Source organism: Myiozetetes cayanensis, unplaced genomic scaffold (assembly GCF_022539395.1).
Source record: "Myiozetetes cayanensis isolate MyiCay16 unplaced genomic scaffold, myiCay2020 scf7, whole genome shotgun sequence".
Classification (NCBI taxonomy): Eukaryota; Metazoa; Chordata; class Aves; order Passeriformes; family Tyrannidae; genus Myiozetetes; species Myiozetetes cayanensis.
Window position 1 is genome coordinate 30,115,285 of NW_026087964.1, and position 15,022 is coordinate 30,130,306.

A 15,022-nucleotide genomic window follows, 5' to 3' on the forward strand; every position below is an offset into this window, starting at 1 on the left:
AAGCTCTAATGGCACTAGAAATAATTTCTCACAATGCAGCTCTCCATAATTCCCACTGGTATGCTGAAAGATAGCATTAAGAACATCATTAAGAGCATAGTCTTTCTATGTTCCCATAACCTCTCTGTTAATTTGCATGTAGCTGTCTAAACTACAGCAAAGTTAATATTTACAGCAAGTTAATACATTGCTAATAGAAATGTGAAGCACACTTATTCCTCCTGGTTATTAATATTAGTGGCTGGGCACAGATGTGTTTTCATAGGATTTGCTTGCTTGCTAGATATGTGCTAATGACAAGTGCACTCAGAATCTTGCTGGACACAGTTCATAAGAGCACTCTGTCCTAGAATCTTGATTACTTATCAAGATGGGAAACCCTTTTGTGTTTCCAAATGTCCCAAAGTGGTGTTGGGAGCAATAGCAGGCAGAATTTACTCTGACAGCTCCTCTAGATAATGTATGGATCGTAGAGCAACAGTGTTGGCTGAGCCCATGGGGTTTGTACAGCTCCTTTGAGAGACAGGCATGCTCTGTGGGTCTAGCAGTGGGCCATGAGGGTGCAACCCCCGCAGAGTGAAGAAGTGATTTCTGTTTGCCAGAGCAGTCGAGCTAGGCTTTCTGTACATTCAGGCATGCATTGCTATGTTTGATGATCAAAAACTGGAAGCATAGATTTGGATGAAATTGCAGGACTTGATAAGCTGGTACTCAAGGCGTGAATCTATTCTGCCTGTCCTACCAGGCTGCTGCTTTTTATTTGCTAGTAAGGTAAGGAACTATGCTAAAGTCTTTCCAGATGTGATGAAACAAGTATTTTGTTAGAATAGAACATATTTGCATGTATTTGCTACAGTCTTGAAGAGACGTGTTAGCTTCCATCAGATGGCAAGGTGGTAAATTTCATTGATTTAACTTTTTTCTCACTGCCAGCAGCCTTCTGTGCCTTACAGATCTGTTTTTACCGAAGACCATTTCTAATGCTCAAAAGTTGGAAGCAGTTTTAAGTTGTTTGTTTAAAAGCTGTCAGAGAGCTGAGGAGAATGAATGTTTTCTTTAAGTAGCCTCAGGCTTCCCATCTGATCCTGGGCTGTGCTACTGCTGAGAATGGGGACCCAGCTTAAGAGCAGAGAAAGTAAGTGTTGTTACTTAGCACAGCATCTAGTTTTATTGTACACTGGTTGGAGTCCCAATGAACTTTTGCAATAATATTAAATGTGGCTTTTTCATCAGACCCTCAGGGAAACTGTTACAGAAGGTTTTAATCTTTTCTTTTTGACTTAAAGTCCTTCAGGACCAGGCACTAACACTTTGTATGCTGTCATAGCATGTCTTGAAGCACTGCTCCATGTGTGCCTGGGATCACTGAGTAGTTATAATGAAAGGGAAGACAAATGGTGAATGACTCTCAATTGCTTTTGGTTGTGCTAACTGCACTAAGGTATTTGTTTAAGTGAAAGCTTTTAGCATAAATAGCTATGCATACAGAGACCAATTCAAGTTTTGAGAGTTCTACCTAAAATTTCTGTGTGCTTCCACAACAGCTGTAAGAATGACATAAACAGAATAGTCTGACAGGAACCATATGCCCTTTCTCACGTTAGAGCTATAACCATCAACTTGTTGTACATTATTGCACTCGCAATAAAATGTTTGTAAGCTATGTAATAAAGGCATTTAGCAGTTAGTCTCTCAGATGCTGAAGAACTCAAGCTGCATTTAATAGAAAATCTTTCAAACAGTCAGCTTGGGTCATAAGAGAAATTGTAATGTAAGAAAGGTAAGAATAATGTTAATCAATGCTCTATTGTAACTTTCTCTGAGGTATGTAACCATTTGGTTTGGTTTATGAATACACATAAACTGTGTCTGGAAATAACCCCCCTAAAATGTCTCTTATTTAAGTGGAAACTTATTTGTGGGGAAACTGCCTGGAACGGTTGTTCATTGCTTTACTGCTATTTGATCATGATTTTACAGAAATACACTTTTACACTTTGCTTGTTTAAATACATAGCAACAGAAAATATTGTGTATGTGAATGACTTTTTATGTGATTTCTTTAAAAGAACAAGTCTACTTGAAAGAAGGAAATCTGGCAAGTCAGGGCTAGGTTGTGGTACAGTAATGATTCTAGCTTTTTGAAAATGAATACCTAGAGATAAGAGCAGCATTAGAATACCCCGCCTATTCTGCAGGTATAATAAGCTTAAAAATGCTACCACAGCCCTTTACAACACGCACCTTCTTAGTGTTGAGCTTCTAATGTAATTTAGATGATTGTCAGATCTGAGTTTTAAGAAATTAAGTAGTGGCAAGTATAGCAAATTCTAACTTCCATTGCCATATATGTAAGTCCACGTCTCAGCTTGGTGATCTGTTACAAAATCTGAGAAGTTTTACATTTGAATACTTACAGGATATCAGTAGAGGAGCAGAGTTCTACTACAGCTTTCCAAAACTGAGAGAAATAGAATAGAGACTTAAGGGCAGGTGGTTTAGTTCTGCTTCACTTGCATTTAGTTCTTGAGGGTTATGTTTCGTATTTCTTTTGGCTTTCCAGTTATGCCTGACACTGTAGCATAAGGAAGGTTTATACAATTCTCAGAGCATGTTCCTAAGTAATCTTTTAGAGACATGGATTTTTTAATTGATTTTTTTTCACAATCCTGTTAGGATAATAAAATGAAGGCAGCTATTCTTTACCTGAAGACATATCAGCCTCGTGACATTTGCCTTCAGAGTAGGAATATAAAGGAGCAGGAGATTGATTAAAGGAAAATCTTGTTTCCTTGCAAATGTTACCACTGTCATGTCGTTCTAAGTTCTGGTTTGTGTTGTTATTGACCTTGGGTGCTTCAGTGGTACTTGAGCTGGAAAGAAAGATGGCTATTATTATTATTATTAATCAATACTTAGAGAGGACATCTGGGACAAATTCTGATGTATTCTAAAGGGACAACCAGGACTATCTGGAACAGAATGGATATTGGCAATATTACTTTCTGGGAAGGAAGGAAGGAAACAAAGAGTGCCTAGCCTTCTATATCTACATGTGATGTTGCTGCTGTAATAAGAGATCCTGAAGTAAAGGGTTTCTTCTATTTTTTTTTTCCCCTATCTGGATGTCTTGTTTAGAGAAAGTGGTGTTACATGACAGGGTTACAGCTGAAGTTGATAAAAGGTATCATTCGGTTCAGAATTGCTTATTTTGGCACAAAAATAAAATAAAAATAGCTAATGCAATTTTAGAAAATCTTTTGGATTCAGAGATAGGGGATAGCTAGCAATGACTGTGATTATGGGGTTTGAGATTTATAGCTCACTTGTTATTTACTCTCTAGGATGCTAATGGGATCCCAGAGCTATGTATTATTGGAATTTATGGGCAAATGGCAATGTAGCAACATGCTGAGTTGTTGGAAATTTCCGTGTTTGCTGTATTTTGACGGAAGAGTCTGTGGAAATTCATTTCCTAATTTGGTTTGGCTTCCTTGATGCTAGCAGACTCCTTGTAAGGTTATGAAAAATAATTTTGTAGCTGCTGCTAGAATATGCAGAATGTGAGAATGTAAGAAGTTAGTATTTTTCATCTTCTGTATGTGAGACTAAATATAGGCAACTTGAAGGGGAAGAGAGGTGTCTGTGGAGGTGCGTTCACCAGAGATTCTAGAAATCCAATCCTGTTGTGCCACATGTTCTTTCTGAGGCTTAGGAGCACTGAGGCAATGTACGTTTCTATGAAGTAAAGGTAAATACCCTTTTTGGGATGAATCCTGTTGAATCCTGTTCTTGGAATGAGTGCACAACAGAGTTTTGATTCATTAATAAGCATTGGAGTACCTATCTGACCTGACAGTGCTTGGTCAGGGATGAGAGGGGAGGATATAAGGAACAAAACACATACATATTGTTTCTTCTTTTTATATTTGCCTCACCTTGAATCCTGAAAAAAATCAGATATGTGTAGGTGATCAAAAAGCTAGACCATTCATTGTCTGTTAATGAAAATATTGGAGCTGTATGTACTTTTTATCTATCTCTTCTCACAGGATGAGGGAGTTACAGTAGGGTCACTGTTTAGATCCAAGACTCCATGCTGGTTTATACCCCAGGTAACTTAATTTCGTAGAGTTAAGTAGTGAATTATATGCTGCCTAAATTACAGATACTCCCTATCCTTGTGTAGATTTGGTTTTTATTCATTACTGGATTGTATTCATGGCATGTTCTTACCCTTTCCTGATTTATAATGGATCCCTTTATTGAATTATTGAGCAAAATTTTTAAATAAAACATCAAAGAATTTTCATCTACTATCAGTTCTCCTATAGTCATAAGATGTATCAACCCTTAGGACCACTTTCCTCATCAGAATACTGACACTGCTAGGCTTACTCCTAAATGTGCTGTACAGTAAAATGTTCATCCAATATAGCCTTTTTTCTTTTGAAAGTGAAATGATTTGCCTTATAAAATGCAGAATTAGATTGCTTCTTGTACAAATATCTTCCACAGTAACTGTTTTGTTCTTTCTGGCCACCTTAGATGTGCAAGAGTTTTATAGGTGAAGAAAACCAAAGTACTAGCAAAAAATACAGTTAAATTGCTTCTTAAAAGTACATCCATTACCTGAGTTGAGAAAAAGACTGGTGCTTGACTTCCAGCCCTTGGTCATCTTTGGTTTTTTGCCTGTTACTGCTTTACTTGGCTGAGAGAGCCACTAAATCCAGACTATGGAACTCTGAATTGTGATTTTTTTTTTTTTTCCCCAGCAATCCAGTTTGTGTGGAAATCAAAACTTGAGCTCAAGTCTTCTCATGGCCACTTGTGAAAACTCTATGTGTTAATGTTTTTTTTGTGTTTGTTTCTTTAATTTGTCTGCTTATTTGAATGCATTAAAACTGACTGTATGGTTCTGATTTCTGTAATACAATAACTTTATGCTACCTTTGAGCTTCTTGTCACGTCCATAGAACCAGTAAGTCTGGTTTTTTGCCTGGAGGGGACTAGCGTTTAGTTTGCACATAGCAAAACAAAGAGAAGGCATAAAGCGCTGTTCAGTTATTCCAGAACCCCTAGATATAGTTTGTAGTGTAAGTATTATACTTCAAGGATAGATGAGATGAGGCTAGTGGGAACAGCATTCAATTTCTGAAAGTAAAATATATGATTCACAGAGAATGAAATTTGGAACAGCTTGGCTTTTTTTTCTTTAATAAGTGAAATACCAAAAGGAATATGCATATTTATATATGAATGTTTAATTTCCGTGGGTGCTATTTAAATATATGTTTTTGTCATCTGGCTATTTTCTTAAAGTCTAGAATACTCTTGCTAGGATATCCAAACCAGAAAACCCTTTTATTATGTCTTGTTGTCTCATATTTTACTCCCTCAAAAGGAAATCAGCTGTACAAGCACAAAAACTTAATAGGTGCTGATTTTAAAAAATGGGGAAGGGACCAACTTTTACCACAAGCTAACACTTCTACTGGCAAGAGTTTTTTGTAGGCTTGGCCTGAGATGAGAAGGTTTTTTGCAGCTAAACATGATTTCAGTAAGTGCTTGGACAAAATTAAGAACAAATGTAGGTCTACTGAATGCAAAGACACCACCTCTAGACTTGGGAAGTACCTGACCTGCATTCAGGTGGAAGTGGGAAATGTGTTGAGGGTATGATATAACATTATCTCCTTGCCCTGTTCTTCCGCTCTTCCCTGGAATCTCCTACCAGTCCCTGACAGAAATAGGATACTGGCTAAGCAGTGCTTTGGTGTATGGCTGTAATCTGTGCTCTTAGTGCACCTTCTTGAATTTGGCCCCATCTGTGTGTGTCTGGGCAACAGCAGACCTTTCTTACTGCTTGGAGTTGTCAGTATGTCTTCAACTGAAACTGTTTGAACTCTTGTAAATAACTGATTTTCCAACACCCTGCCCCAACTCTCACCCCCCCTTTAATACAAAAATAAAGCAAGGGAGTCAAAGGCAGTTCAAGATATATTTACATACAAACTGCCTTTGAATCCTGTGACAACCTACTTCCCTGACTGCTTCTCATACCAAATTCTAACAACAGGGTTTCTTTGCTTTATGATCTAAATTGTTTTTTTTTTTGCCTTCAGGGCCCTAGATATGTCTTTATAAATTAGGTTTTTATCTGTATCAGATGCTCCTGGCATTGCAGAGTCTCAAGTTTTCTATATTAATTATCTAATATTTCACATATGTAGCATTTCAAAGATCTTTTTTATGCTTTAGTTTGCAGCATTTCTGTGAGGCACACTCCCAAAGACAGCTTCTTCTCCCAGTTTGCCCAGCTGACTGTAAATCTTTCTTCACTGATGAAATGTTAGTAAGCTGCTCTTGGGCACCTCTTAGCTTTCTATCAGTTGCTGCTTCTTCCCTGAGCTGTCGGAAACTCCCAAATTACACATCCGTAGCTCCTGCTTAATTTGCATGAGCCATTCATTTCTGCCTTTAATTCCTATTCCAACTGGCAGCGGGGACCGTGGCAGTCCCAGGCTGTGCTGCAGTACTTGACAGTGCAGATCCTTCTACTGAAACTTGAGTGCCTTCAATCACAGTCAAAGCTCTTTTCATCTGTTATTGGTTGTTTAGGTCACTTACTAGGCTCCATCAGTGTGCTGTTCTCTGATACAGAGCTAAATCATACCCAAGACAAATGGGACAGGGGTTTTGTTATCTTTTTGCCAAGGGATCTCCCAAACTTTGCCCAGGCCCACTTCTCCTGGCGTTGAACAAATAATGTAGCTCTGTAGTTAACAGTGGGTCAGAAGATTATGTTACATTGTGGTTCAACGCTGTGATGCAACACTATTGTTGTATGCTAATAAAAACTGTTCCCTGCTCTGACCGGTTTCATCACAGCTGGGCTTCTGAGCTCCATGAGAATTGCTGGCTTTGCAGCTTGGGCTACCCCAGATCAGCTGGAGGTAGAACCATGTTTTCCTGTGTAAGTTTGAGGAGCCAGTTTATTTGCTACGTTTTGTGGAACACCGTCTGACCACAAGAAAGGTAATGTTCTGTTTGGTAGTTGTGAGATGATCTGAGAACAGTATTGCTTTCTGTACCCTAGAAATTAATCCAAGAGATGTGACTGCTCTCTAATTAAGCAGGAGAAGATGCCACAGCTACATACTGACTCGCTTTTTCTTCTCACGTGCACTGTGTCCCATGCAGGCATGGTATTTAGGAACTGAGCTCCAGATCTTTAATAAGATGTTCTGAAGCTATATCCTATGCATTCCTTGAGCCACCGTGCTTCCACCCATTCACAATCTGGATGTAGTTTGATTCTGATTCAGAAATCAGTGAAAGGCTGCCTCTCTCTTGTATTTGTGGAGATGAAATAAGAGTTCAGCAGGCAGCTCAGTGATCAAACATTTCTAAAAGCAAACCACTTGCAGAGGTGAGAGACAAAGGTGCTTCTGTCAGGGCTACATGGAGGGATGCCAGCAGGCAGAAGAGGAATGGGAATGCTTGTCAGCCCCCATCTTTTTCCATACATGTGGTAGGAGCTGGGAAAGCTCCTTGTCTTCTCAACATCATCAGAAGTCAGAAAGTGTGTGTGTGTGCGTGCACTGCAAGGAATGCAAATATGATACCAGAGTTAAAAATTATAGCAAATCATAAACTGAATGTGATTTAATGATGATGACGACAACAACAAAAAGCTATGTCCGTTTAGGTACTGCAATGAGAGGAAAGTCGTTTTTAAGAGAGCAGACAGAGCCCATCTCTGTGACACATGGTGTTATTCTTGGGGTTCACGCTCTGTGCAGAGCCAAGAGCTGAAATCGATGATCCTTGTAGGTCCTTTCCAACTCAGGATATTCAAGGATATTCTAGGGTATTTACCTCTAGGTGCTATAGCTTAAGAAAGGAGAACAAAAGGGGAGAACATGAACGTGGCCCTAAGAAATATGATCTGTATTCCAGTGCTTCATTAGAACAGGTTGTGTACTATGTTTATTCTGTCAGCAGAGATTTTTTTTAAAGAAAACTATCTGTTAGTTGTGATTTGCTTTATTTTGTCTTGTAAGAGAAAGATGGCTAAAAAAGACTTTTAATGATTCTTCAAATTTACATGGAAACTAGATGTGATTTTATTCTACCTTTGTGTGGAAACTCCCCAGGTTAAAAATACTTCTGCACCCTGCTGTCAGTGGTGTTCCTGTGGCTTGTGATCTGTGTAACTGGACATGTAAATCAGATAGAGAAGTTCAGTTGCACTCTTAGAGGGATATAATGCCCCATTTTTCCCTCTACCACAATAGCAGAAAATTCTGTGATCATTGTCCTGCAGAGAAGTGATAATTAGGTAAAGAGAACCACGATAATATGTTGTAGCACAAAGGATTTTTACATGTGTACAGATGCATTGCTCCCAACCACTGAACCTATACTTTATGAAAACCATCATGCACTTGGTGCGAGGAGTGCCTTCCTCACCTTGTGCCATCTGTGCACGTGGCAGAATATTGCATGAAACTCACTTGTACATCCACTTGGGAGTGTATCTTCCTATTAAAAAAAATCTGGGTTTAGATCACATCTTGCAGTCGAAGATATTAGATTTCAAGGAGACTGCTGCTGAAATAATTCACTTTTTTTCATTGTATTTCTTGGGCTAGAGTTCTTGTTCTGCCAAAGTGCAGACACCAAAATACCAATATACCAACAAGATGGTGTTCATAATATTTTCAATTTCAGCAAAGATTTTAACAAGTCTTTTTGTCCTAAAGTGCATGGTGAACATGAACATAACTATGAAAATCATATTGGTAGTGGTATGAAAGAAGAGAGGTTTATTTTCCCACATCAGTTGTCTTATGGAATAGTAGTGTGCACACTGTATTGATCCCTGACAGTGGGAAGGTAGAATCACCACTCTTTCATCTTCTTAGAGGTAATTGTATATATAATAAGCTAGGATCTTTTAGCATAAACAAGACTTCTGCATAAGGATATTAAAGAGGTATATATCATAAAGTGTGCTAATTTTGGCTGCAATAGAGTTAATTTTGTTCACAGTAGCTGGTATGGGGCTGTGATTTGGATTTGTGCTGAAAACAGTGTTGATAGCAGAGGGATATTTTCATTGTCACTGAGCAGCACTTACACAAAGTTAAGGACTTTTTTCCTCCTCATCCCACCCCTACAGTGAGGAGGCTGGAGGTGCACAGAGAGTTGTGAGGGGACACAACAGCTGACTCCAGCTGACCAAAGGGATATTCCATACCATATGATGTTATGCTCCGTATATACAGTAGGGGAAGAAGGAAGGGGGCAGATGTTCAGAGTTTTGGCATTTGTCTTCCCCAGCCACTGTTATGCATGATGGAGCCCTACTAACCTGGGGATGGCTGAACACCTGCCTGCCCATAGGAAGGGCTGAAAGAATTCCTTGTTTTGCCTTCCTCTTCCTTTTGTGTGTGGCTTTTGCTTTCCCTATGAATCTGTCTTTATCTCAACCCACGACTTTTCTCACTTTTACCCTTCCAATTCTCTTCCCAATCCTGGGGGTGTGGAGTGAGCAAGTGGTTACCTAGGGCTTGGCTACTGGCTGGGGTTAAACCATGACAGAAGAATAATGAACATCCCGTAAGAACTAAGGACTAGTAGGTGAAATGATCTAGCAGTGAGTTTATAACTACAGGGGATAAAATGATGCAAGCCAAAATTAAACTGCGGAGGTTATTGTTGTAAGGTGCTTTGGGTGCAGCAAGCATGTGGGTCAGGGGAAAATTCATAGGAGAAGGGTGTCCAGCAGAGGCTACTAAACACGGTGATGTAGATTTAAAGCCAGGCTCAGAGATTTTAACACTGTAGTGTGGAGACCATAGCAATCCATCCTTACCATGTTGTTATATTCTTTTCCTGCTGGGCTAGATGAACTTTTGGCTTGTCCTGGCATAGTACTGCCATACTTGTATTAGTGACTGTGGCTTTGCAAATATATGCCAGGCTCACTAGCATATCTGTTTTTATATGTTCCCCTAAATAATGTGTTTGTTACCTTTGGTCTTCGTGGAGTTCTGTACAAAATAATACAAAGACATGAGTCTATTGCAGAATAGTCACTTTCTCAGTATCTCTTCCTGGGTACTATGTAAATTAAAAGTAGGCTCTTTTGACAGACCAAAGAATTGAAAGCAAATGTCTGGTCAAGTGAACACTTGTTATCTTCATATTGAGGAATAACCATTTTAATCATCTTCACAATTTTTTCCTTGCACTCATAGCCTAAGATTTTTCACTGTCTTTGATTTAGGATGAAGTATTCTCTGTTTAAATATTTGAATCCATGGCACAAAGGTAACCTTCACCTCTATGTGGGTGTGTTTGGAAAATATGCAGTGCTTTGCAGAAGACTTAGTACTTTTCCAATATGCGGTCATCATTGATTAGTTAAACCAGAAACAACTATCACATAACTATTGGAGAGGCATCATGTTAGAAGTCTCCAGCAGTTACGTCTCTCTGGGTTGATATTGAACGTGGGCAGGCATCATCTCAATCTACTGATGCAGCATTAACTGAAACTCCTGCAGTCTCACTTCTCTCAGCTACGCCGTGTTTTGTGCTATGTGAGGCATTCATGTGATAATGGATTCTGTGCATCATCCCTTTCACCTCTGCAGGCAGTATTTGACATCTGAGGGTGCTGCTGGGTGGCTGCAATTGGTGGGAGGGCAGGAGAAATGAAGGGAGAAACTGCTGTCCCACCTTCCCTCTCTGCATCCGTTCCTTCCTCTGGAGTAGCCATGAGCATCTTTACTTGATTCCCTCCTCGCTGCCCCCCTGAGGGAACCTGGTTGGACAGAGGCCTTTTAGCTTTATTTGATGTAAAGTAGGGAAGGTGAGAGGGAGCAGAGAGAGGGAGTGGAGATGAATGTGGCAGAAGACAACAGTAAGGTTTATATTTAGGTATATAAGAACACAGCAGTAAGGTGTATCCTGAAAATGTTAATGCTTTAATGTGTTAGTGACGGGATGTCGTGAACTCTTTAAACTATAGGTTTGCTGAGATTTCATTGAGAGGGGGATACTTAAATCCTGATTAAATCCTGTAATACTGTGAGGGAAGAAAAGCTTTTTTTTTTCCCAGCCAAAAAGATATGCAATCTGAGAGAGAACAGTTGCTTGCTTGCTTGCTAGGAAAGGGCTTCACTTTCTGCATTTCTTAACTCTCTGCACCTTGAAAGCTAAAGGGCAAAATCAGCTTAACCCACTAGAACCTAAGGAACAATCATATTTCAAACAATTACCATGAATTTGTTAAGCTTCTTTCCTCCCTTCCCCCAAATCTCAATATGGCAGATGACCAAAATGCCACAGGTGCTCCACACTTCCTTCACTTGTCAAAAATTCTTGTGACTCGTTTCCCATTCTGGCTCTATTGCTGTTAGAAGGTGTGCACAGTCTTCTAATTTATGGTTAACAAGTCTATATTATCTTTCTAATTCCAATTGTCACAAATAACAATTCCAGATGTCAGTTCAGATGGGTACTATAAATAATTTCTCATAAGTTTACTGACATTAAGAAACACATCTTAAGGAATGAGAGAAAGCTTATTACAATAATTGTTTGCAGGTGTTAAATGAAAAGCATTACAGAAATATATATAACACTATTAAAACAGAGTCTCATAATAAGGGATGCACAGAGATAAAGAGGCCTACATATTTCACAACTCAGAAATTAATTTCTTAGACTTCCATCATTCAAGGAAATCACATTCCAATCACTCAAGTGACAGGAATTTTCATACTTACAGTAATCTCCTGTATGGACAGTATATCAAAAATAGTTCCCTGAAGAATAAGGCTAATTTTCTAACCCAGTCAACCCTCACTTTGAAGTCTGGATTGGGATGGTGATGGAAAAGTTTCTGCAAAGGTTGAAGTACTGAGCCTTAAAGCATTCTTTATTCTTCCAGTATAATGATGGCAAATCTACCCTCTCTCATTTCAACCTTTGAATAAGTCCCTAAAGCAGAAATCAACAGTTTCACCTTGCTGTGCTTGACTCTTTCAGTGCCTTTCTCTTCTAGATCTTGTGCAACTGCCATTAATTCTACATGACATCCTATTTCAAGCTTCTGATTAATCTTACAGAAGTGAAACTGTTAGCAAGGTCTTTCAATCACAGAAGTACATTTCTTTTGCATACATAACAGGGTTTGTTAAAGTTGCTTAATGAATTATATCCAGGGTTTGAAGAGGGAAGGTATGCAGCTTTGGGCAGTCCCTGCAATACTGAAAAGCTGGGAATATTCTCTTTTGCAGAATGAGGTCCTATTCAGAAGGCCAGAGATGGCTGTGCCTTTTTCCCTTGTGAGAGGGTTCTGCAGCCCTTTCCTGGCTCTTCTGAAGGAGCTGATTGCTCACCTCCTACTGCTGTGCTCAGCCCAGCTTTGCCTTGCTGTGCTAGCCCTGGTGCACCAGTGCTGTGAAACCATCTGCAGTGGCTGCACTGCTGGGGTGTCCTCACTGCCTGCTCCGGGCAGGGGGTGATCAGAAGAGGTGATTTGGCCCTTGTGTGAAACCTTAGGCTCTACCAATACAAATAACACTTTTTTGTCAAAGTACACTTAAGTGCAGACTAGAGTAAGTCAGTATGGATAGCAGCAGTACGGGTTGTGTTCTTTTCTTGGTGTTTCAGTGGTTTCACTGAAGAGCACACTGGACATGCAAACCCCAAAGAAGCTCCAGCACATAGAGAAATGTGTTCTTAGTTGGGTAAGAAAATGCTAACTCGTATAACTTCCAGTTCAAGCAATAATGTGGAAAGCAAAAGACTGAATGAATTAACTCACTTGTATTAAGATGCTGAAGACACTACCTTGCCAGCTTCTGACAGCAGCTAAGTTTCATCAGCTGTATCTAAGATTGTCATAGAAAATCTGTACACTACCTCTTATTTCCATCTTTTTCATATGTATCTATAAAATGGGAATCTAAAATTGAGAGACCCGTGAATGACTCATGACAGTACGTGGCATTTAAATGAGCAACAAAAAGTGTTTAGGGAACTCCATGACTGTCTTCAGATTAGAGAAAATAATGGTAGTATCTGGGGATACTATTGGTGATCATTGTACTTCACAGATGAGCACACTTTTGGAGCACTGAAGGAGAATAAACATGCCCACAAAATGAACATGATTATGCTTTATGAAGGAACTGAAAGTATAGGAAAGAGCCAGTCTCATAATACTGCTTTTGTGGTATTAAATTACCTAATCAGAACCCAAAGTACTGCACCTGATTATTTTTTTCCTCTTATGCTGACCACAAAACATTGGGATAATTGTGTGGGCTGCAGAGCTGTGTAAAGACAATAATTCCCTACTACTCTTCCCAGCTGCTAAAGTATTAGTGTATCCATCTCTCACCATGGAGGTTCCCAGAAGAGTTAGTGTAGCTTTTGAGGGACTATGTAATACTTGTAATGAGATTCAGAATCCTTTTATTCAACCTGAAATGGTTTTATGGGGAGTAAAAATTTAAGGCACTTTACTGCATAAAATTATATGCATGCTGACCACCCCTATTCCCCTTTAGCATAGTGAAAATCAATTTGCAAAATGATGCTTGGAGCTAGTTTGAATGAATTATGTGATCTCCAGTGCTTTAAAAAGTACTCCTGAGCCTCTAGGAACCTGACTGTGCCCTGTGCTATATTCTTCACAATCATTGCCTGTAACATGAGGTATGAAACCTCAGTGTCTCACAGAACTGGCTGCTGAAACAGTCATACGGCAACAGGAGCCAGTGCAAGGATGTACCACTCTGCGGGTCTGTGACAAGTGCCTGACTTCAGGGGGGCTGATGCTCTGGAGAGTCTCTGCTGGCCTGCATGAGGCAGGCACTAAAAAAGTGACCAGAAGGTTCTCTTCTCTGCACCTCAGTTCCTACAGGCTCAGACTGGTTTAGCTGCTTAAGCCTCTGTAGGGCGGTATTGCTGTATGTTACATACATCAGGCTTTAAAGTCTATAGGAAAAAAGAATAGGAAAATATTTGCTCTAAACCCACTCAAACCCTCCTCTAAGATTCATTCTCACCTTCCTTACCTGAAAGCACACTGGTCAGTGATAGCTGTACCTGCTCTTCCTTTCCTCCTTGACAAGCCTGCATTGGACAAGCACAGTCTGTGCTGCAGAGGCCGGCAAGGTGAGCAGGGAGAGGAGAAGGGGCAGAGCTGTCCTGGGGCAGCTCGCTTGTGCGTGGGCCCCTGGCTCTGGCTGCGAAGGTCCCTGCTTGTCCTACCAGCCTGGGGGGCATCTTTCAGTGGCCATCTCCACCGAAACCCCTTGAGATGATCCGTTGATTCAGGCTGTGCAGATGTCGGCAGATGTTTCTTCTCATGGCATTATTAACAGCGAACCTTGGGCTTGTGTTTCAAATTACCCTGAGCAGCAGGGCAGAAACTGATGGGAGCCCAATTCTAGCCCCTAGGTTTCATAGTAACTCTGACATATCACTGTCTGTGTAGGCACAAGTCTACGAAAATAAAATTATTCTGAGAATGAGATATTTTTAGATGAGAGAGAAAAGAAGAAATAACAGCAGGTAGGAAAAATGTGGAAAAAGGACAAGGGAGATTGGACTAAGGCAGTGACTGACCCCAGAGTGTACATATCCCAGTTCATCTGAGATTGTCATAAGATCAGTAAGTTTCAAGCAAAGGCATTTCAGACCCTTGTTGTTATCCTGGTGGTAAGGGAAGTGTTCACCCCCCCATATATAATATACATTATATATAATCACACAAGGATTATATATAATCTCATCCAGGATACTGTAAGGAAGCTTTGTTGCCCTAAATTAATGCATGGTTAATAGTAAGTTGCAGAACTTAATTGGCAGATCTTACTCATGCAGCACTCCCAATGCTTCTGATATCTAAAATTTAAAGGCTGGCATATTGTTCCAGCTGCAATCAACATTTGAAAAATGAATGGACTTCACATGCCTGATCCTGTGCTCT